The sequence below is a fragment of the Mesoplodon densirostris genome, chromosome 19 (assembly GCF_025265405.1).
Source record: "Mesoplodon densirostris isolate mMesDen1 chromosome 19, mMesDen1 primary haplotype, whole genome shotgun sequence".
Classification (NCBI taxonomy): Eukaryota; Metazoa; Chordata; class Mammalia; order Artiodactyla; family Ziphiidae; genus Mesoplodon; species Mesoplodon densirostris.
Genome location: NC_082679.1, coordinates 11,105,409 through 11,110,881, shown reverse-complemented (window position 1 = coordinate 11,110,881; position 5,473 = coordinate 11,105,409). Strand labels below are relative to the sequence as shown.

The following is a 5,473-nucleotide window of genomic DNA, read 5'->3' as shown; positions in this document are numbered from 1 at the left end:
CACCTTCTTGATTAAGTCAACAGAGCTCAGTTCCTTTGGTAGTGCTGGGTGTGTCCCAAGCTGATGCAACTGCAGAGCCATTAGGTCAACCAGCACATGTGTGCGGCCCCTTCCCTTAGACTCCTCTGGGCCCTCGTGACATAGGCTCAGAAGACTGCCAGCCTCAAGCCTTACCTCTTCCAAGGGACGGCCACACCGTCTTCCAGGACTTCTGTCCCATGAATCTCAGTTGCTGTGTGGAAATGAAAAGAGAGAAAAGACCCTACCTGCAGGGTCTCTTCGGGCTGGGGCCTTCCCCCGTGGGCTGCTCTCCCTCATTCTCCTTTTCTTCTTGCTTCTCTTCCTCCTCCTCCTCCTCCTCCTCTTCCTCGGGGGTGCTCTGGATTCCACATTGCCCATCAGCTTGGCCATGGTGAGATGAAAGACACGGCAGCTGAAGCCCTCCAGGACGCCGAACTTCACGTGCTGTTGGAGGATCTCCAAGGTGGGGAAGACCCGGCAGCAAGCCATGCACCTGAAGCCGGTCTCCATGGTCACCATCCAGTCCGCTGTCTTGGCGCTGGGTCTCTCCTCGACGGCAGGTGACCCTGATGGGCTGCCTGGCTCTGCCCTTTCCTCATACTCTTTCTCCTCCCCAGTGGGCTCACTGTCAGACAGGAGGCTTTCGGTGGACACATCAGAAGAGGGGTCAGTGGCTACTGCGCACACATCCTCAGGAAGGGTCACTTCTTCTATCCTCAGCTGCTTTTCAGGCAACTCCAAGGGTTTCTTTGTCTTCCAGGAGACAGCGACACCCTTGTTCACTTGTACCTGCATGTAGTATATTTTCATGCCCCTTTCCTCCTTGTCTGGGTGCAGATAGTTCTTACAGGGTGAAGAGGGTGAGGAGGAGACACAGTATGATGGGGAAGCAGTCTCTCCTTCTTCCTGATCCTGGACTAGGGGCTGGGCAGTGTCTCGATGAAATCTCCGGATTCCTGAAAAAGGAAATTAAGAACATAATAACATGCATGGGCCATGCCGGAAGCTGAGGGAGCAGGTGTGGTAGACGAGAGAGGGACATTTGCATGACATAGCTATGTCGTGAGCTTGGTGTCTGTTAGCCGTAGGACGGAGTGGTGTATCTGGTGTCATCTGTGGGCTTTTCATGTGCGTGGGGGGGATACTGGAGCAGTGTCTGTATACAGGGGTGTGGAGTATGGTGGTGAGGGCTGTGGAATGTGAGGGATGCGGCTGGATGCGTGTACGACGAGGAGTGTGAGTTTGGGAATATCGGTGGTGCATTCCTTGTGGCATGGGGCCGTGGTGCAGGAGAGGAGCATTGTGGATCACGTGCTTGGGGTTTATGTGTGCACTGAGAAGGGCTGTGCCTGGAGGGCGCATGGATGTGTGAGCTGTGTGGACCTGAGCTGGATGGTCCTGCTCTGAGCCTGGAGGTCTATGATGCAGAACTCTGTCCTTCTCTGGAAGCAAAGGCAAAGACAAAGCCTCCATTTTCCTCTGAAGATGCTTAATCTGGTCCCTCTTCCCTCCACCTCAAGCCCAGACCTTTCCGACCCTGCTCCTTGACTTCCCCACCATGGTAGTAGCAGTATTCACACACCCACACACCCAGACTCAGCTGGCATCCACGCCCTCGTAACAGCTCAGCCATCCTGCCCAGGCTCTTCCACAGAGCCCTCATCACCTCTGATGACCCTGGATTTCCTCTCAGCCTCCCTAGGATCTGTGTGCCTCCTGCCTCACAGCCAAGCACCCCCTCACCTGAGGAGCCCCGCGCCCTTACCAGCGTAGATGAGCTTGCACGGAGTAGAAGTACAGAAGAAGTATTTAGAGGCAGAGGAGACCTCCCCTGCCCCTGGGCTGCAGCCTTGGGCCACCACAGTGGATCCAAGCCGAGGGGGATCCTCTTGTGACTTCGAGATTCCTGAGGGAGGAATGAAAGGCTCAGGGTGGGTTCATCAGTCCTCTGTCCACAAATGTTTACTGAGTGTGTGACACGTGTCAGGTGCAGTGAATACACACAGTTGAGAGTGTGGTTCCCAGTGGATACTCCAGGATTTAATTCCAGTCAATACTTATTCTCTCACTGTCTTGTTGGTAATGTAGGCCTCGGTGGTGACTGTGAGTGTGTGGGAAGAGTGAGTGATGTGTATCAGTTATGTCTGTGGTGAGTGTGGGGTTGGCGTGGGGAGCACAGTGCAGATGTGCCTATCTGTGTCTGTGGCCTTTGTGTGCATGGTTTCTGTTCACAAGTCAGGAATTCTGGGACATGTAACTTTTCCTCATTCCATGGTGTGGCTTGTATTTATGGTGTGTGTTCATTCATTCATTCACCAAGATCCAGTGAGCAGCTACTCCTGTGTATCCGGCACTCTTCCATTGTTGTAGTCTCTGGTAATGCTGCACATTCTAGTAGGGGAAGACACACACTAAACAAAACTCCAATAAATATATAATACATCAGCTGGTGGTAAGTTTATAAGGGTTGCCAGACTTAGTGAACAAAAATACAGGGCACCCAGTTAAATTTCAGTTTCAGATAAACCCAGAATAATTTTTTAGTGTAAGTATTCCCATGCAGTATTTGGTCTTACTTATTTTGAGTGTAAGTAGGGCCCATACAATATTTGGGACATCCTGATACTGAAACATCACTTGTTGTTTATGTGGAATTCAAATTGAACTGGATAGCCCATATTTTCTCTGGCAACCCTGACATGGGTTAGTGAGACTGTGGTTTACTGTGGTTTGTACAAAGCGGGTATGGCATTACTCAAGAATGTGTTGTAAGTGTGGTGTGTATGACACGTGACTGGTTTTTATAGAGGTATTTAGAGATGGCTGAAGTTAGCTGTGTTTGTGCGAGAGTTGAGGCGATACATATATATATAGTGTGTGTGTGTGTGTGTGTGTGTGTGTCATATATAGATAGTGTGTGTGTCTATATACATATCTCATCTCCAGCGTTTGGTGTTGGAGGAAAGGATTGTGATACAGGTGGGTTGTATGAGAACGTAGTACAAGAGGGATGCGTGTATATACCTCCATGTGCTGTGTGTGGTTTAATAAGGAAGTTATATGTGGGGTGTGTGATATTTTTGCTGTATCAGAGTGTACATGGGTGTATGAGTTACTGTCTCATAAAACACCCCTAACAAGAATTCTGTATACACTCTTACGTACACCGAGTGTCAGCCAGGTCCAGGCAGGTTGACAAGAACTTTACCATGCAGACTTTCTATCTGGTAAGCACTCTACCCCCATTCATCCCGCTCTTCTCTGCAATACCACAAACACACAGACACACACACACACACACACACACACACAGAGGAACATAGAGAAAAATATTCTGAATGGTCAGGGGCGGTCATTGCCTCCCCCAGCCTGTCCCAGCCACTGCCTGAAAATCTGCCTGCTGTCTAGAGCTCCATTCCCAGGGCCCATCCTACAGTCTCCAGGGCCCTGGGCCTGGTAGGAGCTACTGGGCTCTAATCTGGGGCAGAGGCCTCTAGCTGGAGCTCTGGGGTGACCACCCCTCTCCCAGGGCAAGCTACTCGCCTACATTTAATGCACGCAGGCACCCCGTGGCTCGTGGCTCTCAGAGCTCCCCGCAGGACCCTGAGGCCATTTCTCACCCCCGCCCACGCGGTCTCAGTCTCTGGAAAACCCTTCCCTTCCCTTGATCTCCTTTGGGAAATTCTTCCTGTTGAAGGAATAAAACCTCCTTGCTTTCCATATGACACCATCCCTAGACAAACAATCTTCTTTCGAAGTGCATTCCACTTGTCAAGATATTTTTCAACAGGGCCTTCAACTCATGGGGCTTCTCTTTCCACTTTGGTAAAAGAGGCCAAGCAACTCCTGGGTCTCTCTCAGCATCCTTGCATCCTTCACATCCCCCACCTCATGAGCCCAGGGAAAGATCCAAGAGAATAAGAGAGAAATCGGGGACTGAGAAAAGCTGCACCTCTAGGTCTGTGCAAGCAGGATGCAGCCTGCTATGAGTCCGACAAAGCTCCAGGCCCGGCTGCCCCAGGAGAGAGTCCTCAGACCAGCGGAGCTGACCTCCCCCATCTCCCAGGGGGCATCTGGCCGTTCTGTGCCATCTCACACCACAGGGACCCTCCGGATGGATACGGCAGCATCAGTGAGACAAGGTCTCTCGCTCCCTGCTTCACAGGTGACACGTTCTCAGTCCCCCGCTTCCTAGAGAAGGTTCAGTTTGGCAGGAACCCATGTGCCCCAGACAAGTTGCCCCCCACATACCTCCTCCGTTCTCGGCAGTTTCCTGGGACTCTTCATTTTCCAGATGTTTCCTCTTTTGTCGCCGTTCCATCGTACCAACTAGAAGTCTCCCTTAGAAGTTGCCTCAAGAGATGTCCAACTCCTCCTCTTCCCTACAGGTTGGCCCTTGTTGGCTCTTGGGCAATCCGTTGAAATGATTCAATACAAATAAAAATAGTCAAGTCTCCTAAATGGCTGAAAAACTTGTACCACTTAGTGAACCAGCAGGACTGCCTAGTGCTCACCAGGGCTGTTATGTTTGCAAGGTTGCCAGGCGCACAGCGGAATTCTGTGACCTCAGTGATGACATCAGAGCATTCGGTGGACCTAGGTTGAGCACAGTGTCTGCAATAGCACAGGCCCCATTTTCAAGAACAATTCCTTTTTCCCAGCCGAACCTTTCCCGTGAAAGGGAAAGGTTCATACTATATCTATTATAAATTGTATCATACCATGTCTATTATAAAATTAACATTTTCATTGGAGAACTTTTTTTTTTTGGTTTCTGCTTTATAACAAAGTGAATCAGTCATACATATACATCTGTTCCCACATCCCTTCCCTCATGCATCTCCCTCCCTGCCACCCTCCCCATCCCACCCCTCCAGGCGGTCACAAAGCACCGAGCTGATCTCCCTGTGCTCTGCAGCTGCTTCCCACTATCTACCTTATGTTTGGTAGTGTATATATGTCCATGCCTCTCTTTCGTTTTGTCACAGCTTACCCTTCCCCCTCCCCATATCCTCAAGTCCATTCTCAAGTAGGTCTGTGTCTTTATTCCCGTTTTACCCCTAGGTTCTTCATGACATTTTGTTTTAAATTCCATATATATGTGTTAGCATACGGTATTTGTCTTTCTCTTTCTGACTTACTTCACTCTGTATGACAGACTCTAGGTCTATCCACCTCATTACAAATAGCTCAGTTTCGCTTCTTTTTATGGCTGAGCAATATTCCATTGTATATATGTGCCACATCTTCTTTATCCATTCATCCGATGATGGACACTTAGGTTGTTTCCAGCTCCGGGCTATTGTGAATAGAGCTGCAATGAACATTTTGGTACATGTCTCTTTTTGAATTATGGTTTTCTCAGGGTATATGCCTAGTAGTGGGATTGCTGGGTCACATGGTAGTTCTATTTTTAGTTTTTTAAGGAACCTCCATACTGTTCTCCATAGTG

The 5,473-nt window shown here is 49.6% G+C and overlaps 1 pseudogene; it reads right to left on the bottom strand.

Moving 5' to 3' along the window:
• Nucleotides 1-262: 262 nt before the first annotated feature.
• Nucleotides 263-4,342, bottom strand: LOC132479567 (protein FAM170A-like; annotated as a pseudogene).
• Nucleotides 4,343-5,473: the final 1,131 nt, after the last annotated feature.